Below are 23,420 nucleotides of genomic sequence, written 5' to 3' on the forward strand. Positions count from 1 at the left end.
GGTCCGTGTGTCTGCGTGTCCGCCTGTCCGCCGGCGGCGGGTCCGTGCGGCCCCCTGCGCGGGTGGGCACGTGTGCGTGCGCGTGTGGGGTTGTGCGCGGGGTGCGAGTGCGAGAGGTGCGTCTGTGTCCGCACCGGGTGCGTGCGTGTGTGTCTGTGTGTGTCTGTGTGTGTGTCTGTATGTGTCTGTGTGTGTGTCTGTGTGTGTGCGTGTGTCTGTGTGTGTGTCTGTATGTGTCTGTGTGTGTGTCTGTGTGTGTGCGTGTGTCTGTGTTCGCACTGTCTGAGCTCCGAGCCCCTGTGCGGGTACAGGATGCGGGTGCGTGGGGTGCTGGAGGATGCACGCGTGGTCCGCACGGGCACCGCGCGTGTGTGTGTTGGGCATGGGGGGGTGTGCGGTGCGGCTGCTGCGGGCTCTGTGTGTGTGTGCGTGTGCCTGGTGTGTTTGCACCAGGTGGGTGTTTGCACGGTGTGTCTGTGTTTGCATGGCGTGTTTGCACTGCGTGCGTGTGCACTGTGTGTGTGTACTCTGTGTGTGTGTGTGTGTGTGCACACTGGGTGTTTGCGCGGTGTATGTGTGTCTTTGCGTGGTGTGTCTGTGTTTGCACGGCAGGTTTGCGCTCTGTGTGCGTGTGCCCGGTGTGTCTGTGCGTGGTGTATGGGTTTGCACTGTGTGTGTGCACCGCGTATCGTGTTTGCACTCTGTGTGTGTGTGCACGGCTCATGTGTGAGCGCTCCCTCCGTGTGTCATGGAGAACTGGAAGCCGAAAGGCTGAGGCTCAGCCCGAGGCAGATCCTGCAGGAGCCAAGAAACAGGGATAGCAGGATGGGGACAGCCCAGGGGAGCCGGCACCCAGTCACTACGGCAGGGGGTGCCTGGGGGCTGCCGTGGCCGAGCCGGAGTCCCCAGCTCTGCCCGGAGTCCCCAGCTCTGCCCGGAGTCCATTGTGCAGGAGGAGGAGGAGGAGGAAGGAGACATGGCGGGGAAGGGCTGGCAGGGAATTGCTCTGGGCTCTGTAAACCCACGGGGACCTGCTCACACACCCGTGGGACAAACGTGGGTACCGTGGTCTGGCACCAGCAGCCAGGTGAAGGCTCTTTCCCAGCCGTGCATCCCACTTCCCTCTGAATTCCAGCTCAGGAAAACACCTCAGCCGGCTGGGAAGCGACACTCTCCAACTAACAGGATTTTCCACCAAGGCATATTTTTATTTCCCATCTCCAGAGGGGCACCGTTCGCAATGAAAACAGCTCCAAAGGGTCTGGAATGAGTTAAAATCCACCTCGACCACCTCTGTGAGTGCCGTGGCTGCAAGTGTCCCGGGCCCTCGCTTCCGTGTTTCTTGGGGAAACGGAACTTGCTCCCCCTTTGTGTGCCCAGAGGACTGTGTGTGGTTTGGGAGGGGGTGGTTTTGGGCAGGGGCCTGCTGGGGGTGTGTAAATGGTTATTCAAGAATTGCATGCTTGGCAGCAAAGAGAAAATGTCTTAGAGATGGTCCAAATCCTGGGGCAGGTGCTGTGCTGGTTCAGTTATATTTCTGTGTGTTATAATTTAATTAAGGTAGTGGAGAAGCAAAGCAAAATAGGTCCCTTCCAACGCAAACTATTCCATGAAAATCTTATTTCTGAGCAGCACCACAAGCTCAATTTTTGCCTTACCTCGCTCTTTCTGTTTAGTATCTTAAGCCTTCAAAACACGCTGGGTTTCATTTGCCTTAGTTTGGTAGATCTGGAGGGATGGTCTTTGAATTAGTGATCATTCTTACTCACAGTTGAGTTGCTGAATGTAAAAATAATCCCTGTAAGGTCTCGGGGGGGTGGAGGACACTCTGGGTCTGGATGGGGGATGCAGAGGGGCTCTGCCCTGGCCGCTGTCTCTGCCCTGGTGCCCGGAGTGCAGTTCCTTTCACGATAAGCTGACTTGTGTGTTGCTGCTCCCTTTGCTTCAAAGGCTGCTTTAAGGAGGTCCAAAGTAGGTTTTTTTCCTTTTTTAATGGCTGGTCCAACCATATTTTTAAGGACTTGAAGCTTTTCCTGCAGTGTTGTGGTGGTTGTTGAGGGCTGTCCTGCTTGCAGTGTGTGTCTCGTGTCAGTGGTGCTGACACACTTGATGTTTATATTTTACATCGTGCCAGCCCCTGGCATCTTCAGCTGTGTTTCTGGGATGATTTGGAACATTGAGTGTGATTCAAAAGGCAGTGGGGTCCTTTGCATATCTCTGCTGCCATGGCCTTAATAAAGAAGGTGAGGATTTTCTAGGATTCCCATGGACAAACATAATCTGCTGTGGAAGGTAAATATCGGGATAAACATAGCACTCCTTACCGTGAAAACTCAATTAGAGCCTTATGAAACAGAGAGAAGGATGATTATTTTTCCCCTAACATAAACACATTCGTTATTTCCTCTATCAGTTTAGATTAGGAGAATGGAAATTACCTGTGTTTTCGTCTGGTCTCACAATTGCAATTTAAAACAAATAAGATTATCAGACGCAAAGCGTTCGCAGGGAAAGCAACGCTCCCGAGGAGGGAGGACCATTCTCGGCCCGTTTCCAAACACTGTATGTTCCCAAAGCCTAAAAAAAACGCTTCAGACAGTGATACTCCAAACCTACAGCTCCTGGCTGTGGCATCTCCCTGCCAACTACCCGCGCTCTGCATGAGCGACCACGGGATTTTTCGCTTGACAGCGTTTGATTTTCAAAAAGTGGTAGAACATGTCTCTCCCGACGCCCCATTTACTGCTTGTCGAGCAGATATTAGAATGGATGGGAGGTGGGGACCTGGCTTCTCCAGTGAGCAACCAACCACCCCTACAAATTCATTCATTAGCCATCAAAGTGTTGCTGTGCCGGGGTAGCTTGCAGGGACGTTGGGATGCTCCGTGTGCTTTGATATGTTGATGGCAGGATGATGATGATGTGAATGTGGTGTGCAATGTGCTGGAATAAAGTTGTGTGTACAGAAGGTTGCTGATTGAAAGTAGTGGCTCTGTGCTGTGTTTTCACCAGGGGTTATTTAGCATCTCAAAGGGATCTTGGATTTTTGGGGTCAGCAAGTGAACCTCCTGCTGTTCATCCTCGGGGCAGTTCAGTGGAGGTGTTGACTGTGTGTCCACAGCATTTGGCCAGGAGTTTCTCCTCAAACACCTTTCCTTGTGTTCTCCAGTGAGGAGTGTGTGCTGAGAGGCTCTTCATTTGTCTGTACCAGTTCCACTGCAGAGTGGGTTTTTTTCAGCCCCTTACTGCCATATTGCACCTATTTCTTGGAAGAAGCCTGAGAAGTCAGTGATCCTCAGAGATCTTGTGCCCATGGTGGGTGGGAAAGCTCTGGCTTTCCCCAGGTGCCTGAGTGAGGGATCCCTGCTCCCAGTGGGAGCTTCCCATCCTGCTGTGGATGGAGGCATGTGTGGGGCTGCAGTGGGGATCTGAAGCTGGGCTTGTGTTGATGTGCCTCACTGGGTCAGTGCCTAGACTTGCTGGAGCTGCTTTTACATCCCTGGGAATAAGCTGTGATGAATCGGAGGTGTTGCTTTAACAGGGGAGTCTGAGGGCCCTGCAGCAGCTCCATGGATGCAAATCATTTCCTACCATCAACCTGACTTTGTGCTTTTAAACTCCTGACTTCTCCCTGCCCATGACTTCTCCCTTTCCTGGAGCGTTAAGAAATGGCAGCTGCTCAGGTTGTTCAGGCTCCAAGCTGTGTTCTGTTGCTGTCCTGCATCTCTCTGGGGAAGCTCCAGAGAGCTTTGCATCGGGAGTGGAAGTTGCACCCTGGGCCTGGGGATCTTTTGCAATGGTTGTTCTGCTTTCTTGGTGCTTGGCTTTTGCTGTAATCCTGTGTAGATTAAGCAGAGGGCTGTACGTAAAGATTTCTCTTTATATGTCTCATCTACTGCTGTTTTGATCAGTATTGTGGTTCCTTAAGTTGCAAAGAGCTGTAGGATGCTGCATAGCAGGGATTTATCTCTGCCCATCGGATGGATTAGGTAGGAATGTTCATGGCTTGTACTTAATCCAGATTAATATTATTAGTTTCTTTACGTTCAGTCGGTTGTTTACGCTTGTTTTTCTATTTATGTGAATTTTTGCTTTTGTAATTCCCCTCACATTGTGTATTAAAAGCAAATGCTTTTAATTTGTCCACGTAGATGAACTAAATCTCTTTTTTTTTTTTTTTTTTTTTACAGCAGTTCCACAGAGAGGAAAATTGTGTGGGTTTGGGGGGTGTGTTCAGGCAATTGTACTCTTCCAGGGCACGCTCCTGCAGACCCTGCTGCATTTCTGATCCGGGCTTTTTTAAACAAATTCCCATGCCAGCCTGCTTTAGCTGCTGTGCTCAGAGCAAACATCGACAGCAGTGGGTTGTAATTTATAATTTATAAAGCCTCACAGCACTTGAACTCTGGTGCTTTTGGAGGGGACCGAGGATGTTGTACCTCCCTGATCTCAGTGGAGAGCCTGAAAGCTGTGGGAAGAAGAGCAGCTCCGGGAGCTGTTTCTCCTTGGGGTGATGGGAGAGCTCCGTCGTTGGGCGCTTCCCTCCCACACACGCATTTTTGGGGAGCAGCCCAGTCCATCTGCTGGTGAGCCTGAGTGCCATGGGATGTCAGCCTGGCTTCCCAACAGGGTCACACCGTGGAATAACCCTCCTGAGGAAACCTTGGAGCCCAGACCTGGGGAGGAGCTTCGCTCTGCCCAAACCGAGTCCTACTCACACGGGATCAACTCAGCCCGAGTTGTAGCTGCAGCAAACACACCGTGGCTGGAGCTTGGGAATGAGGACACTGTTTGGAAGCAGCAGGAGAAGAACTGGGCTAGTTAGCTGTTTCTGTGAAAACCACAATTCCTTTGAACCCACGGGTCACCGGTTGTAGGCTGATTATTCCCCCCCTTCCCCGCCCCACGTAACACGCGTGTGTGAGAGAGATAATTAAAAGCTTTTAGTTAAATAAATAACTAAGCTGCTCACGCGGCTTTATAGTAGAATTGCAGAGCCAAACCCTTGGAGGTGGAAGATGGCGCGTGCTGGTCCCGCAGCATCTCCCGCCTTTCCGTGCTGGAGCGGGCTCGGAACGTGATTCCATATGGACTTTCCCCCCCCCCTCCCCGGGGCTTGTGTATCACTGAACGTAAGAGAGAGCTGGATGTAAGTGGGGACAGTCCCATCCCATTGTGTCCAGGGCCTCGGGCTGTATTTTATTCCCCGCTATTCAAACTCTGCTCCGAAGACGGGATTAATAATTCCCGCCCGGCTTCATCTGTGGTGCCTGTGTGCAAATGGATCAGAAGCGTGAGCTGGTCTTTGCAATTCTCTGGTGAGATGGGGCTGGATGCTCTGGGACAGCTCGAAGGGTGGTTTGGTTTTATCCCTTTGACACGATTGGAACGTTTCATATTCCAGCCCCGGTTTCTGCCCGCGGTGCCTCGAGCCAGGCACTCGGAAAATGAGAAACATGCAGCTGGTGACCATTCCTGGGGAGTTTTAGGAGTCATTTGTCATTGGGCAGGGGCTGGTTCATGGAAGGGTAAAGATCTTTCAGGTCCAGTTTAGCTGCCCTAGCCAGGAAATATTTCTCCTGCAGCCCTGCCTTGCTGCTGCCTTCCAGTTCTGAAACAATGGATAAGGGAGTTCTACAACCAATGTAAGAGAATATAAGAGATGCAGAGGCAGCTCAGGGTGGCATTTTGCAGTCTGACAAAAAAACCCCCCTTGAATCCCCCCAAAAAAGCTGGTCTGTCCTTTAAATTCTGTGTTCTGTGTGCACATGGTGTTCTAGTCCTGCTTGTAAGGACACACATCCAGGCAGTGTCACCTTGACCTGCACATCAGACACGAGCTGGTGGGACCCTCCAGGGATGCAGCCCCTTGGAAAAGAGCAGTGATGAGCTGCCATCCTCCCTGGACAAGGGAGCTCTCCTGCTCTTCGTGTAAATGAAAACTCAGCTGCTTATTTTTGTCTGAAAAGCCTTGAAATCCAGCATTAGGCCAAAGTTTTCTGTCCCAAGTACCTGTTTTGCAACTGTTGGCTGGCAGTGATTGACAGGCAGGATGGAAATTGTGGGTTAAAATTGTGGGGGGGTTGTTGGTATGAAGTTAAAAAAAAAAAGTCACTTAACCAGCATCTCTCTTTCTCCTGTGTGAGTGTGTGTAAGTGTGCAGAGGTAATAGAAAGTCCATTTATCTTGTAAACATGCCCTGACACAGGCAGAGGTTGTGTTCCCAAGCTGCTTGCAGCAGGGAGGGGGCACATTCCACGCAAGAAAACAGAGTTTTTAGGATTTAATTTTTAGGATTCAGTGGCCTATTAAAATTTGAGCAGTGAGAAACCAGGTGGGATGAATACCAGGCACTTCCCTGGTGTTCCTCCATCCCAGGGAAGAGCAGCACTTCATCCACGTCCCTCCATCCCTCCTGGGGTCGGTGCCGGTGGCCGATGCCGATATCGCTGCTCTTTTATCTCCCACTGCCAACTTGAGAGTGAGTGTGTGTGGTGAGCAGCTCCTGAGAGTCTTGGTGAATAAGCACATCCAATAGCAACGTGGTAAACTTGGTGTGGGCTCCCTGGTCCAGCTGCTGGGATAACTTTCGTCTGGGACAAGCTGGAAGCGTTTAGGGGCTGGGGAGGAGTCCAGCTGCAGAGAAAATGCCCATTTTCAGTGTTTGTACCTAGCTCTAGTCACAAAGGTTTGAGGATCCCTACACTTTCTTGGAGAGGGGGAACAACTAGGAAGAGGAAGTATTTTGGGAGGGAAAAGTTGCGGGGTAAATATACGTTGCTTTTCTGTGGATTTTCATGTGCAGCCAGGCCCCTCCTGGGTGTTTAAACATGATGGAAAAGAGCTCTTGCAGACACATGGGTTTGCTGACTTAGTCACACAGATGAGCTGGCTTCATTCTCCAGGGAGTTCTGAATAATAATTTAATATTGTAGGGGACAGGCACGGGATAGACCCCTGGAGAAGGGGGTTTATCTGCAGTGAGAGCAACTCCATCAACATGGGAAGGGTGTGCTGGCGACAGCAGGGAAATGGCCACGTGCTGAATTCCTCTGATACCTCTTCCAGTGTGTGTTGTTGGAAGAAATAGTTTCTTCAGACTTCTCCTGGAGCTTTTTGTTGTTGTTGTTGTAACTGCTGCTTCTGTTATTTCCATCCTGTCCACCTCGATGCTGCCTTCAGAAAACACTTCCTTTGTTTATGGGCGGCTGTATCAGTTTGTTTGCTCCCGCCTGTCTCTGCACTTCCCTTCCCTCCCCCCGGGAAATGGTGGAATAAAGCTGGGGTTGCCTGATGAGGTCAGAGCAGCTGGTGTGCCCATCCCTCGTGCAGGACACCTCTCTCTGCAGTGAGGTTTGGGGTCCTCACTGAGGTTTGTATATCCCCTTGATAACAAGAACTGAAGGGACTTGCAGTGCCTGAGTGTGTTCATGTCAAAAAACGACCTTTTCCCCCTTGCTTTTGTGCACTGGAGCAAGTTTTTTTTTCTGTTTTATTTTGTTCCGAAGCGAGGTGCTTTGAGTAGCTGGTGTCTCCCATCCCCTCAGTTTTGGGACACCAGTGTGGAAATATTCCTCTTCCTGGCTCAGGTGCTCTTGCTCCCACCTGCAAACACCCATCAGATGCCAGTGGGAAAACCAGCAGTGGCAGGGACAGTGTTAGTGGTTCGTGTTTTGCAGCCGCTGCTCTTGGCTTATTTAAAAATGATGGTTGACTCTCTTCATGTGCCCTGGTGATGACAAATGGTGATATTCCTTTTGCAGACGTGTGGTTTATTAAAAAAGGAGTTCCCCTTGCATGATGAATCGAGAGGGAGAGCTGGGGGGAACTGGATCCGGAGGCAGGAATGGAAGTAGATAATGGACATGAGGGATGAGTTGGGCAAAGAAAGGAGACTTGCAATTACAGGGAAATTTGGTATTTCACTGTGAGGCTTTTCTTGCAGGTTTATTTATTTTTTTTATAATTGAGCTGGACTCTCCAGCATGAACCTGGTTATGGCACAGGGGGGGTTTGATCCACGCAGTGCTAATCCCAACACAGGCCAGCCATCTAGGGATGCACATACGTTGCATTGTATACAACACATGCAAGTAGGGTGGAATTAAACTCTTTTTTTATACTTTTTTGAAGTGTCTGAGCTACATCTGTGCCAGTGATAAGGTTCCCTGCAAACACAGGTGAGGGGGCAGGTGCCAGCACCCTGTAGGCTGCAAGGTGTGCACAGAGCTCATCGGTGTCTTGTTGAGGCACCAACCTGATTACAGGGTTGGCTCTGTGTGCTGGGGGGAGTGGTTGTACATTAACCATTTCTCATGATTTCTCAGCACAAACAGTTGTAAATCACTCCTGTGGTAGGAGCAGATGCGAAAAGCCCTCAGTTCCTGTGCAGCTCCTGCCTGGGCCTTTGAAAGTACAATTGTAAAGAAACAAAGAACTCTGCCCTTTTGATGTATTAACTGTAAAATAAACTGGAAAATTGTAGCTAGATTGTGCTTGTTTTGGAAACAGTGTAACCTTCTGAAGCTTCTGACTGTGGCAGAAAACCCAGGAGTGGTGAGTTATACTGAAACTAAGCTTTGATTACTTGTAACTTTTGTAGCACTTGAGCTTTGCCACTAGAAAAACGTCTTGGTTTAGGTAAAGAACACTTGTTTTTTCATTAAAAACACCTGTTCTAGTAAATTTTCGAGCTGGTTTGTGGGGGGGAAGACATCAAGTGGAGCTGCAGCTGTGCACCTCTTGAAGCAGGAGGTTTGTGGGTGGGTTGTTCCTGTGTTACCTCAAGGGTCTGCTCCTGTTTTTCCCCCCCGATTCCCGTCAGCAGAAACACTCCCTGAGAAAATATTATGAGACATTTACAGAAAACAAGTGGAGAGGGAAAATCACAAGCCTCTCTGTTGGAAAACATCATCAGAGCTTTGCTAATGGAGCAACAGCATTTGGGATTTTGGCTGCACCCCGTGACGCCGAGCGTCAGCCAAACCCAGCAGTCGCTCAGTTCCACATCTCCAGAGGAAACACCAACTGGGGAACATGCAGTTTTTGTCTGTTTTTCCCAAGTTAATCTCCTTGCCTTGCTTTCCCACCCATGGACTGTGGTTTTGCCTAGTCACAAGGTGTTTCATGGGTGCAGCAGTTCAGGTGCTGCGAGTCAGAGATGTCTGGAGATGAGTCATTAGAGCTCAGGATGGGGCAAGTTTGTTGAAAACAACCTGGGAGAACCCCAGGCTTTGGACAAGCTTAAAATTAAAAGTTGATTTCCAGACACAAAAAGATCCAGACCTCTTGGTATCGGCAGCAATGAGCTCTTTGATGGTGCTTTGGGAAATATGCTTGAAATTTGTTGCTGTGTTTTAAAGAAAAATATATCTTTGCTGCTCCAAGCAGTGAATTATAATTTTTTTTTTTAAATGCAAATTGGAAAAAAATGCAAATTGGAAAAAAAATTCAGCTTGGAGCTGTGCAGATATTTGATTTTCAAGTTGATAATTTGTCACACAAGTAATGAGCCAGTGTGGTACCCGGCACAGTCCCTTATGGCTTTTGCAGTGATCATATGTGTGATCTGCACTTACTGTGGGGAAAAAAGGATGTGACACTTGCATTTTAGTAGGAGGACTGTCTTTTTGGGTTGAATCACTGTAAATGGGGATGTGTGTGTTTCGTCTGAAATCCGAGATCCACCCATCTGGCATTAATGCAGTGTTTGGGATCAGCCACCTGCAGCAGGAGCCTATGCAGCCATTCCCGATTTCCCAGTGGCACCAGCACGTTTGTGCTTGTGCAGCATCTTCCTGTTTCCAACCATGCTGGAAGTTGGGTTTGCTGCCTTAAAATGAACTCCTTCTGTAACATAGCAGCTCGCTGGGTGACCACTAATTGAGTTAATTGCTGCCCTTAATATGAAATATATTGTGGGTTAGAGAGGCACGAGCCCCACAGGACTCGACTGGTGCAGTTCCAGGAATGGGACATCTCCCTGTGTCCCTGTGCAGGCACGTTCCTTATGGGAGCAGTTCATGCCACTGCCCTCTTGATGCTGCAGTGGGATCTCCAAGCCCTACTGGAGTTATTCACCTTTTTATTTTTCCTCTTGTATGTAGAAGTCTCTTCCCTGCTGTCGTCAAGACTGAGTTCTGCATTGCTGGTGGTGAAACCCTTTGAAAGTGCACCACACCACACAAGTTAAAACGCACACTTTGAGCAAAAAAAAATCTAACATTTGATAAAAAATGAGTAGATAATCATGGTGAAGTGCTATTTCCTTCTGGCACATTGCTGTTTCACACAGTGGCACTGCATTGTGCAATAGAGATCTATTTGTAGAAAGGAAAAGAAGAGGCCAGAGTTTACGGGATCTTTCTCAAAGTCCTACAGCAGGGTGTCTTTCACCAGGGGGATTATTAAATCTGAGCAATGTGAGTTGCAAAATAACTTCTTGCACTGCTGCCTGCAGATGCCAGTGTGTCTGTGAAGGCTCTCCCAGCTGCAAAGGGTCGTTCCGTGCCGTTCCCGAAGGCTCACACTGTGCTCCCGTGTCCCAGGGCTCTGCCACAGGGAGTTGTTTTGGGTCTTAACCTTCCAGGTCCGGTGTCAATGCCTGAAAAGCTCAAGTCATGGTATAAAGTGACCTGTGCTTGGAGGGCAATGTTTTTTCAGGTGTTTTTTCTGTATTTTGGGGAGTTTGGGGTCTCCATCCTCCTGTTTTTGGCTGGTTTTCCAAAGGCACTTAGAACTCACTTGCATTTATACAGTGCTGGCTGCTGTTACTGATGTGTGCCCCACATCCCCTGAGTTAACAACCCCAGTCCTCAACTGCTGCTGTGTTTTGTTGAATCCCAAAGGAGAAAACAGATATTTAGTGCTGTGGATGCCGGGGGGATCCCAGGGGCTGCTGAGATCTGGGCGGTGAGGCTGCAATGACCTTCTCCTGTTTCACCAAACCTCCTCTTCATGCTCAGGGCTATTATTCCACCACTGAGACCAGGAATCTGTGTTTCTTCCCCCAGAGGAGAGGCTGGTCCTGGATGCCAGCAGGTTTGAAGCTCCGTGCAGCGCAGCCGGCAGCAGCCTCGTGCGCAGGGTGCTCTGTAATTAACGTCGGCTCTTGAGCGCCGAGTAATTGGGAGCAGTAATTGGATGGTAGCTTAAGAGCAGGAGCATGGTTAAATAAACCAAACAGGCTTGCAGTTGTAGTGTCAGCAGGTAAAACTCCTGGGAAACAGCAAATCCACATGGCAGTGACGGGAGGCACGAGCGAGGTCTGTGCTCAACGCGGGCGCTCCAGAGCAAAGGCAGCGATCCGGAGCGTGCGGAGCAGAGCAGGGCAGGTCCTCTCCTCCTTCCCCGGGTGCTGAAGAGAGGGCAAAACCCGGTAAGGCAGATATTTTTTTAAGCATCTCCCATGCTTAGGAGCAAGAGAATGAAATGTTCTTGTTTTGGAGTTGTAGGTCACTTCAAAAGAGTTTTTGCGGCTTGTTTAGTTGGGGAGCTGGAGCAAGCTCGGGCTGTGCGGTGGCGTCCTGAACGGAGACCAGCTCGTTGCATTTGTTTCTGTCTTGTTTTTGCTTTTTATTCTTAAACCACACTTCTTGCCACTGCGAGGGCTGCAAAAACCAACCTGCTTTCTGCAGCTGGTGTGGCATTTTGTCTACTCTCATTTTCCTCATGCCCTGCTCACGGCTTGCACCGTCGAGGAGGTGCCTCGGAGCGAGCTGAGCCCCCTCAGACCTTGTGTGCACGTTCATTATTTTCATCTTACAGAGGAACAGGCGACCATTTACCTTCAGCTCAGGTGTATAGAAGGAGAACCTGAAGGAAGTGCAGAGGAGGTGGTTTAAGGATGTATTTATTGGAGGAGCAAAGAGCTGGTTTGGCAGGAGCCGCCTGGTCGGGGCGCCTGGGTGAGCTCACCGATGCTTTTTGCTCTCTCCACTCTTTCCCCCTGGCCTCGTTTGAAGGGTCTCCTCATGGCAGTTTTAACCCGAACAATGATATCACCAGAGCTTGCAGAAAAGAGGATTTGTGTGGCATTTTATCCCCTTGTGCTGCATGAATGTGGATTTCAGCAATATTGTTGTGTGGCTCCTGCTGTCAGCAGCACAGTGAAAAGAGCGGCTCACTTGTCTGGAATTGCAACTGTGGGACTTGCAGCCCTTCAGCAGCACAGTTTTAGCTGGGGCTCTCCATTTAGTCTTCAGTCTTGGGTGCTGGGCAAGACCAGTAGTTTTTTGAGTCCAAAATACTGAGGGTGATATGGTTTATTCTTAATTTTCTGTTGGTTTTGGTACTTCATAAATACCTGGGACCCTGGGAGTCTGCAGAGCTTTCAGCTGGATGAAGCACTGTTGGGCTCAATGAGGCTTCAGCTGTGCGTGAGGCAATTGCACAACTGGGATTTAAATATAAAAAAGGGAAAAATAAGCAAAGCTTCTCCAAAAAAACATGTGGCTGTTCTTCCCACCGTTATATTGTCGGGGGGAGGGTGTGCACACACACAGGCACACACTTTCAATAGAGTAAGGATTATTTTGAGACCTAACTCACAAAATAAGTATCAATGGGATGCTAAATTGTGTACACAAGGCCAGTAGCTTATCCAGAAAGCACCACTATCCTCAGCTATGATTTATTTTAACAGGGAGAGGTTTAAACCAGCTGATGTTTTCTGCATATGCTTTATCCCTACTGAAGGAAATGCTTGGTCTTTAATGGCTTTTCACTTACATTCAAATATTGCAGTGTTTAAACAGTTGGGAGGTGTTTGCTGTTGTCTTCTCAGCAGGTTGGTGGCCAGCAGTGTCCTGGCTGTGCCACGGCAGGTGTGTGCCAACACTGGTGGGAGTGGAGAAAGCTGATTTACAACTTCCAAGTGCTGCCCCAGTTCCTCGTGTCCACCTGCCTCCATGCCCAGGCTCCCTTTAGTGCCCTTGGGGATGTTAAGCTTCTCCCAGTGTGGTGTTTAATGCAGGATGAAAGGGAGAAGATTCGAGGGAAGGGTGTGAGTGGGTGGAGATCCTGGGCAGCCCCTGGAAGTGGGGAGAGAAGGTAGGAGGGGATCGAGGGGTGGTGGAAGGCAGAGAGATGCAGTGCAGCTGGACAGGAGGGTGGGAGACATCCTTTTAGTGCATGTTGCCCATGGAGCTCCTGGGTGGAGCTGTTTGGATCAGCAGGATTAAGTGTGGCTGGAGGGGAAGGTGCTGCAGTGTTTTGTTCACAAACACGAGGACCATCCAGGAGCACCAGGGTGAGACTCGGCACTAACACTGGCCTGGTGTGCTGGGTGGCAAAGGTGGGCGTTGAAGAAGTAAAAAATACCTCTTGAGAGCTGGTGAAATGTGGTGTTGCTGCTGTTTGTTCAGTGAAATCACAACCCACAACACCCTCCCACACCAACCCATCCAGCGCAGAAAGGAGGGCGGCAACCGAAAATATGAGCAAACAGCCCCTGGATGTGGGTGCAGAATGTGTTTCTGACCCCTCCCTGCAGTGCTGAGCGTGAACACAACTTCCTTTTCCTTTCTGTAGTCTGAAGAAAGCGATGTTTGTGCACATTTCCTCCATGCAAATGATGGCAGCGACCCTGGGCTGATGCTGGAGCTGAGCTGTGAGCACCAGCATGGATCCTTACTTGGGTCTCCAGCACTGAAACCTCACAACACCATCTTACCTTCCATCCCATTTTTAAAATCAGTTCTCACCCTTCCCCCCAAGATGGTATTTAATATCCTGCTCACTATTTCCTACTGCTGGAGCTCAGCTGCCATGTCCTGGTGAGCCATTAGTGCATCCGGATGGGATCCGGGGCAGGAATTCAAAGCAGGAGTGAGCACAGGCTCCCCGTGAGATAACTCTGTCCTGGCTCTGTGGGCAGGTGGGAGGTGTCAGCATCGTTAGTTTGGTTCTGCAGCAGAAGTGGGGGTGATAAAGTGCTCGCTGGGTGTTTGCTCTCCCAGAGGATCAAAGGGATTCCTGGCAGCTGAGCAGCTGAAATTAAGCACCCTGTTAACAGAGCTTTGGAATGGTGATGGACCAAAATCACCGGGTTAGGCACTGAAATATCACCCCTTGATCCCATGGGACAACAGTGAGAGGATTGCCTGAAATGGATGGTGGCTTTTTTACTTTAAACTTCTGATAGCTGCGCTCCCACTCTGCTGCCTCAGACTGCCAGGGGTTTCTCCTGAGCCCTGCCAAAGAAACAGGTGATTATTTAATGAAAATGGCATTCCCAAGCTGTGTGTCTTGTTAAAGCATCCGGAACGTCGTGTTGTGTCTTCTCCCCGCTGGTGACACAGCGCAGCCAGTGTGGGAATGACGGCAATTTTGATTCAAAGCCATCTCCAGTGAAAATGGTTGTTTGTAAATGTGTTGCATCAGATGTGTCAATGGATGTAATTAAGGAATGAAGGCTGCTGCACACCCCTAATTAAGGGGATTAAAAACTAAAGCTGCCTGATTTCACTGCTGGGTGGAAAAAACAAACAGACAGAAGTGGTGGAAACTGCTGGAGGGCGAGTTTTGAGTGGGGGATTCTGCTGCTGAAAAGAGCAGCTCCGGGAGGTGACAGGACTGACCTGTGTCTGTAGTTGACTGCTGAGCACAGAACATGTTTAATTGCTGCTCCACACTTCCTCCAGTTTGGTTCCTGTTGGGAATGGGAGGGTTTTTATCCCCTGGGGTGCAGCCTCTGGGAGGTGACAGTTGTGTCACCCCGTGGTGGTTTGGTGTCTCCCCACTCAGTGCCATCACCGGCTCTTGGCTCTTTTGGGATGATGCTGTGGATCTTGTGTAGAAGCAGAGGAGAGATGTGTGTGAGGTGCTGAAAGCAGGGCAGAACCTTCAGGCATCCCTGAGGTGCTTTTACATGCATGAAACGGGCCAAATTGCACCAAATCTGGGACAGTGAACATTGTGTAATGGAAATATTAGGAAGCTGTGCTCACTGAGGGCTTCTCCCTGGCTGTGCCAAGAGAATGGGTTTGTCCTGGGATGGGGACTGCTGAGGATGTCTCTCTAATCCTGACACTGATCTCCCATTGCTCATTTGGCTCCGGGAGGGTGTCACTGCAGTTCAGGATCCCTGAAGGGCTGCCGGGGAACATCCTCTGTGTGGGAGGCATTGCAAAACCTGCTGTGATTTTCCAGGAACCATCTTCTCCTTTGCTCCCCAGCTTGCAAAGCCACCCCAAGGGGAAGGGTGACTTTGGGGTCACTGAGCATCACGAGCAGGAAAAGTGGGCAGAAAACCATCCCTATGGAGGTGGTGTGAAGTGTCCAAGTGCGTGCCTGGGACACACAGTGCCCTTTTGGGGTACGTGGCCCTGCATTCACTGGGGCAACGTCCTTCTGGGGCCCTGGTGGCACTGGAGTTTGTCCCAGTCAAACAGAGTCAGTACCTCGAGGCTTTACAAACAGCTTCTGACTCCTGTGTTTGGGAAAACAGCTGAGTGACTGGTTTGCTGCCTGTGGATCATCTCTGTTGGGAACGTGGAACCAGGTTTAAATGGTGCTGGATGTTTGCGTGCTCTCCTTGGGCACAGGCAGAAGGACCATGGGATGATTTTCTGGGAATGACGCAGAGTTTGGAATTAACTCATCACCTGCACTATTTAAAAGGGAAAAAAAAAAGAGGGGAGCTTTCTGGAGGAGCTGTCTCCCTCCCTCCCTCTTGTACACGGTGCCCAGAGAAGATGCTTTGCTGTTCCCAGTCTGAGGCAAGGTCAGCAGCATCCCAGTTTGCATTTCCCATTGCTGCAGCCAGCTGGGAAAGGCCTGGTGGGCCCTGTGCTTCCACAGGCTCTGCTGGTTTTGCTGGGGACTTCAATTAGCTCTTAGTGGGCTCTAAAGCCAAGCTGCCTGGTCTTGTGAGTTTTCAAATGGTTGAAGGTTGGGTTCTTTCTGTGATACTGGGAATTTACAGCTCAAGGTTTGTGTTGGGGATGGATTTCTCCTTCTCTGTGTGTTGCACATGATACTGAGCCCTGAAAGAAGAGGAGACTTCAGAAAAGGTTGGCCCTTCCTGAAACAAAGCCTTCCCCAGCTCGGGAGCAGCACAGGCTGCTGAGTGCTGATACAAACCTGCCGTGGTTTGTACCCACCCAGTGAAACTCAGCCTCACAAAACCCTCCCTGCTTGCTGACTCATTATTCCTGGGCTCTTTGGAGCTTTTGTTGCCCCAGCTCTGTCTCCAGAGGCTGCAGCTGTGCTGGATCTGGGTTGTTCCAGGCTGGTGGATGCTGAGGAGGTCTCTGGCTTTTCCATCCTCATGTTGATCTGGAGGTGTAAGCATCTGGGGCTTGTCCAGAAAACCAAGAATTGAGGGATTTTGTGGATAATCTGCAGCTGGCCAGTGCCTTCCTGCACTCCTAGGTGGGGGTCATTAAACTTTAAAGTGCAATGTTCAGGCTGATAATTACTGTAAAGGTAATTTTAGTCCCCTTGTCTCCACTGTTTGATGGTTGCAGTGAGCATAGAAGAGCAAACCACATAAATTAGCTCAGCCTGGCATCTGGTGCAACTCCTTAAAACTCATTAAAACAGCAACAAAACCACATTGTTATGCCCCTGGGCAGACCCTGGCAGCACAGGGTTAGGAAGTGTGTCCTGGGGGTTTCCCTCCCTGCAGGCTCTTCTGGGGAGAATTTGCATTGAATATTTTGGAGTGTTGGTGTTCAGAGGAGGAGGATCAGTGGCTGATTTACAGGAGAAAAGGTCTGGAAATCAGCTTAGGGTAGTGTAGTACTAACTTGTTTAAGTGTCCCTGACAGACTGGGAGAGCTGGGGGGGTTCACCTGGAGAAGAGAAGGTTCCAGGGAGACCTGAGAGCCATTTCCAGTGCCTAAAGGGGTTCCAGGAGAGCTGGAGAGGGACTTGGGACACAGGATGGAAGGACAGGACAAGGGGAATGGCTTCCCACTGCCAGAGGACAGGGTTAGATGGGATATTGGGGAGAAATTGTTCCCTGGGAGGGTGGGGAGGCCCTGGCACAGGTTGGCCGGAGAAGCTGTGGCTGCCCCTGGATCCCTGGAAGTGTCCAAGGCCAGGTTGGAGCAACCTGGGCTAGTGGGATAACCCAAACTGTTCTATGATTGGAACTGGATAACCCAAACTGTTCTATGATATTCAGTGGCAATTTTGAAGCAGTAAGCCCTGCTTAAAGCTGGGGTGGGGGATGCTTTCAGCCAGCTTTCACCTGGGCTCGGTGGAGGATGAGCCTAATGTGGCTCTGGCCACACCAGTCCTTCTTGTAAGTGGTTCCCTTAGATGATTTAAATACTGTGCATTTCTCAGCTCATCACATCCAAATGACTGTGTGTTATGGTTATTTTTAATGAATTTGGGGTGTTGTTTTGGGGTGCGGCGGATGCGTTTGAGGCACTGGGGCGAATGCAAATCGCTTTGCAGCCATGCAGTAACAAATGAAGTGGTTAAACACGATGTCCCCGGCCCACAGGGGGAGGAACAGCCCTTGTGTGTGAGCTGGAGCAGTCGGTGGTGAAACCTGTTAAGAGCTTTTAGCATCAAACATCCCTCTGGCTCTCGGTGCGGCAGCGGAACGTCCTGGCAGGTGCCTGTGTGTGTGTGTGTGTGTGTGTGTGTGTGTGCAGGGGTGGTATTTATCTAGCAGGCAGCTCTTTATCAAAGGAGTGTGCAAGTCCCTCTTGGCTTCTAATTATAGCTTTGGTTTGGAAACAACCAAAGGGAGAACGACAAAAGCAAAAAAAAAAGCTTTACCCCTGCACTTGGAAAACTGTAAGGGAAGAAAATGAGCCCTGTTATGTTAAACCTTGAGTGTAAATGAGGCACAGTGTAAGTAAACACATCTGTGTTCAGGCAGGAGAAAAAAAAAACAACTCCCTATGAATAATTCATGGAAAAAATCCTCCTGTTCAGCTGATGGAGATCTATTGCTTATTTTGTGTTGAACTGTTGCTTTAGCAAGGGGTGTGCTGCTGTGGGAGAGCCTTGGTGGCATTGTCATCTCTGCTTTGCTCTCATCCCCAATGTGGGTATTCCTTGCACACAGAGTTTGGAGTGGCTTTGATGGAGCAACCTGCTGGGATGGAGCCCATCCTTGGATTTGCTTCCTTGTGATGGAGTGACCTGCTGAGGCAGAGCCCATCCTTGGATGTGCCCCCCTGTGATGCAGCACTGCTCGCTCCTGGTGCTCTGAGCACTGTTCCTGCTGCTTTTCTCCGCACAGATTTTTGGCCCCTGCTGTGTTTCTGTGCTCCCTGCCCCTGTGGGAGGCTGGTGGAGGGACCAACCCCTGGGATATTATCTGTACCACGCAGGTGCTGAGCTGCCTGTGGGGTGGGGATGGGTCTGGATGGATCCCTCCCTCCCTGCAGACACCTCTCCTCTGCCTAAGGAGGGTTTTTGGAGTGGCTGCTGCCTGCCAGGCTGAGCCCCCTGTGTCTTCTTGGGGGGTTTGGTGTGGTCAGGGCATTTGCAGACTTGGTTTTGCAGAGGAAGGTCCATCAGGCACTGTGTGTTTGAGACCAAACCTTGTTTTTGCTCTGACCTCTGCTGAAGAGGGGAAGGGAGCCCCAAGAGTCGCTGCTCTCTATGGAATAGGGAACAACACTCATATTAAACTGGTGGTTTTCTTAGTCTTTAGCAAACTCCTGTGTTGGAATATGATGGGATAGTCCATGAGCTTTGTTTTCCTGGCAGCCAGGTGCATGTGCCTTCCCCATGGCTCTGTTCTGAGTCCAACTGCTCCCAGATCAAGTGAGTTTTCCTAGCAGGTCCCACACGGGGCAGCCTTTCCAAACCCATCACAGCAGACAAGGCTCCAGTGACAAGTACATGTTTTCATTTAAATTTCAGCACTTTACCAATGAGCAAAGCCCATGAATTTCCATATTCTGTAGCATCCAGGAGGATTTTTGAGGATACAGGGGGAGGAGCTCTCAGCTCCCTTCGGTTGTAATGCACTTACTGCTCCATTTAGTCAGGTCATTTTATAAGCCCAGTCTTCAATTTGACATAAATGATTTGCTTTCAGCAGATGGTGAGCTACTATTTTTGCCCTCATTTAAATAGGAAAGCTGTATGAGAGCAGGAGATGGGAGAGGGGCACAGGGCTGCCGACGTGCAGTAGATTACCAGGGCTGCTCTGGTGAGAATTAAATCCGGGCAGTTGTAATGTGCCATCTGTGTTGTGTTGGGTGGTTTATTTTTCCCCTGTTCAATGAGGCTCCTGGAGTCTCCTGTTACCCTCCAGGTCAGGCTGAGTGACAGCATCTCTTTTGTTCAGGACCCAAAGTACCAGCACAGAAAGATCGTGCACGTTAATTCTGACAGGGGTTATAAATGTCAGCACTAATTATTTCTCTAATAAAATATATTAAATAAATTCCGAACGGTTCTGGTGCTTTAGAGTATTTTAAGGTTGTTTGAATTCCTTATCGAGGGGCTTATTTTATTGCATTTGAATTCCTCGTTTTATTTAAGCTCCCCTAACAAACAGCTTTCTGCTGTGGTCATAGAATCCCAGAATGGTTTGGGTTGGAAGGGACCTTAAAGCCCACCTCCTTCCACCCCCCTGCCGTGGGCAGGGACACCTTCCACTAGTCCAGGTTGCTCCAAGCCCTGTCCAGCCTGGCCTTGGAATGTTTTTTTAACTGTAGTAAAAATCCCGTGTAGGACACGTAACTCACACACAGGTGGGGTGAGTCCTGCTGGGGGCGGCTGCAGTTTCCTCCTCTCCCACCCTCAGGTTTGTTGCACGTGCACCAGGTCTTGACTAAACCGAATTTTCAGGCTGTGCTGTCTATTTTGAGCAATGTTCTGCGTAGTTTCTCTGGTGAATTGTGTGCTTTTCACACACATTATGAAATGGGGAGGAATGCATTTAAAAAAAAAAAACCAAACCCACCACGCTGTTGCTGAAACTATTTGATTTTTGCCTATTTTTAGCAGAAATTTTTCTCTTATCATTGTCTCCAGCTCTTGCTGGAGCAGCAGCATTCTGAGAAGCCACACGTTTTTGGGTAGGAAGGTCAAGACAATTTGTCCCAGCGCTGTGATCACCCTTATCTGGTGTTGGGCATCGCTGTGAGACAGTTTGGGTTTCCAAGAACTGAACCTTCCCCGTGGACAGTCCTTTTTCTTCTCTCTCTGAAAGACTAAACCACTGGGAATTAAGAAAGCTATGGCATGAGCCATAAATCACTTTTCCAGGCTTGGAAGCAGGGATAAGTTAGGTTTTCTATCACAGAATCACAGACTGGTTTGGGTTGGAAGGGACCTTAAAGACCCTCTCCTTCCACCCCCTCCATGGGCAGGGACACCTCCTACTATCCCAGGTTGCTCCAAGCCCCATCCAACCTGGCCTTGGACACTTCCAGGGATGGGGCAACCACAGCTTCTCTGGGCAACCTGTGCCAGGGCCTCCCCACCCTCACAGGGAAGAATTTCTTCCTAATTTCTAATTAACTTTGCCCTTCTTCAGGTATTGTCACTACACTTATTTGTGTGCCTAAATAAGAGACACTGGAGGAGCTGACAGGTAGGAGAGGGTGACAGACAAATATCTCAACATTCCTGTTTCTTTTGAGAGGAGATGTTTTGCTAAAGCCTCTTCCAACATTCCCAGGAGGTCCAGATCCTCCTCTGGCAGGTGAAGGGGATGTGGTTGGTGGAAGGTCAACCTGTGGTTGCAAGTGTCCCCAGTGGGGCAAAACCTTTTTGCTTCTCTGGGAGTATTTAACTCCCTTTTCTTCAGGTTGCTTCCTGTTGCCAAAGCCTTCTTGTCTGGAGGATGTTCTTAAACTTAAAAATGCTTATATATAAATACGTATTTTCTGGTGAGACTTTCACTCTGAAATCTCTCTCTGGGATCATATCTGAGTTTTGTTGTAGTTTCCTTATTTCTGTAGCGTCAAACACCTTCTCTACACCAGACTCGTGAAGAGCCTGCCTTTTACAGGCTGTCTGGCATCAAACCTTCAGCCTGTACCAAAGAAAAACCCCAAATGCAGTATTTACAAGCGTGGCAGCTCAGAGCAGGAGGTGAGCAGCATCACTTGAGTGCTCCTACAAGAACAGAGCATCCTCCTCCAGCATCCAGGGAGCTCCTGAGGCACCTGCAGGCTCGGCAGGGATAGTGAAGGAAGAAAAATTGAATTTAAATAGAAACCTGCTTGTGGTTTGGCTGTGGGTTGTGCTTTCTCCAAAGGATGGGTTGAGGAGCAGTGGAGTGGGAACTTTGCTCTTTGTGTCAGCTCTGCTGTGGGCTGGGATGGAAACAAAACATCACTTGGTAAGTGCAGCCAAGGTGCTTTTTGTCTTGGATAATCACAGAATCACAGCCTGGTTTGGCTTGGAAGGCACCTTAAAGACCATCTCCTGTCCCCCCTTTGCCCTGGGCAGCCTCTCAGGGTTGTGTTATTTGCTTACTGATCTCTTTGCTTTTGACGGGGAGCGTAGGGAAAACCATTTCTGAGCATAGAACTCGCAGGGGAGGGATCCAGCTGTGAACCTGGGTCGGAGCAGCTCGCTCAGGTCTTGCAGCAGGATGTTTGCTGCACCCGGTGAGTTATTGGTGCTGGCAGCTATGAAATGTTTATTGGGAAGGGCAGGGCTCCTACGTGCCCATCTCCTCATCCCCAGCCCTGCCGAGGGGATCTGGCTGAGCTGCAGCCTGGAATCCCAAGGGATGGAGGAAAGACAAAGAGATGTTTAAGACAAGGAGATGTTTTTCTCATTGGACCCTACATCGAGAAAGGTCCGGGACTGCGGCTTTGAAATGTAAACGAGTAAACAATCCTTGTTCCAGAATTTGAGGAGAGAAACGTGCATCCAGAGGAAATGTTCCTTTGTGGACTGTCCCTCTGGTTTCCTGTGGCTGATAAGAGCTGCTCCTCAGCTGTGCCCTCCCCACCGTCCTCATCTCCAAAGCCCCGGTTCTGCCTTTCTAGTCTGAGGAGTGACGCGCGCCCGACGTTGTGTGTTTTGATAAGGATTCCTACAAATGTGTTTATTCAAAACAAACACAGTGGGAAGCAACTACAAAGCAGGCTGCTCTGGCAGCTGGTGCCAGAGGGAGCTCGCTGTTGGCGTGTGATCCTGGTGGGACAGGCTTGCAGAGCATCCATCCCGATCCGTGTGTGCCAGGACATTGGGAGCTTTGCCCTGGGAGTTGACCGTGGCGAGTCTGTCTTGTGTCGTGGGCTTGGAGTGATGGGTTTTTGGTAGTCCTTGCTCCTTCCACTGCCTTGTGGCATCTCCAGGAGTTTTTGGAGAGCTGTTGAGAGCAGGAATTGGCTGCATGGTGGCTGGAGGGACTCTGCAGAGTGTTGCTAACAGGGCCAGCAGCATCCCTGGCAGTGGACTGTGGGAGAAGTGAAGAGGTTTCATAGCATAGTAGAGTGTTCTGAGTTGGAAGGGACACTGAAGGATCATCCAGTCCAACCCCTGGCCCTGCCCAGAACACCCCAACAATCCCACCCTGTTCCTCAGAGTGTTGTCCAAACCCTCTGGGAGCTCTGGCAGCTTTGGGGCTGTGCCCACTGCCCTGGGGAGCCTGGGCAGTGCCCAACCACCCTCTGGGGGAAAAATCCTTTCTGAGATCCAACCTGAGCCTGCCCTGACACAGTTTCAAAGGATCCAGAGAGTCTGTTTTAAATCTGACACTTCTCCAATGGAAGCACAGACCCAGTGGGTTCCATCCCTGCTTTTCCAGAGCCCTCCCTGAAAAGAAATAAAATCACCAAACCCTCAAACCAAACCTTGTAACCTCAGGAAATTTGCATTGCTGAAGGAACAAACTCAGGGAAGGTCTCTGATGCTGCCCTGGTTTAACCACAGCATTAGGAATAATATCAAGTGTTTGCATTAAATGCAAGGGAAGAGTCCTTTGGAGAACTGGGGGGGCTTTTCTTCTTCCAGCACTGTGGTTCTTTTGGCAATCAGCATGAGTTAAATTAAAACTGATGAATGCAATAATACGTAGGAGGATGGCATCTTGAAATGTTTCCTAATTTTGGGTCTGTATTTGGAGCAAATGTTTGTGCGCCGAGGCTCGGGCTGGGGATTGGGGCATATTGGATTATATGCTATTTGCTCAGTGTAAGCAGTGGCAATTTATTGCTGCAGATACATGTGATGCAACGCACAAAGATTAGTTCTATCCCCTCTAAAGCATGATTATTTTGGGTCCTCTTTATACCTTAAATAGATATTCTTCTCATGTGATTTCCATCTTTTTGTGTCAACAGCCCAGGCTAAAGTTGAAATAAACATTGCATCAGTTTAATAGCACAGGCTCTGAGGAAATCTGCTCTGCATTTGTGGGTGTTGTTTGGAAACCTTTTCGTTCTACGTTTTTGCTGTGTGCAATCCAAAGATTCCATAAATCCCAAAGCCTGCTCTACTCCACTGGACTGGTCTTGTGCAGATCAACATAG

At 49.6% G+C, this 23,420-nt stretch overlaps 1 protein-coding gene across 15 annotated transcripts in view; it reads left to right on the forward strand.

Annotated features, from left to right (window-relative positions):
- EPB41 (erythrocyte membrane protein band 4.1) overlaps positions 1 to 23,420 on the forward strand; it is an 85,949-nt gene that overhangs the window by 10,309 nt on the left and 52,220 nt on the right. The gene's annotated exons all lie outside the window — the stretch shown is intronic.

This window comes from Corapipo altera, unplaced genomic scaffold, assembly GCF_003945725.1.
Source record: "Corapipo altera isolate COAL_440 unplaced genomic scaffold, ASM394572v1 201, whole genome shotgun sequence".
In the NCBI taxonomy this organism is placed as follows: Eukaryota; Metazoa; Chordata; class Aves; order Passeriformes; family Pipridae; genus Corapipo; species Corapipo altera.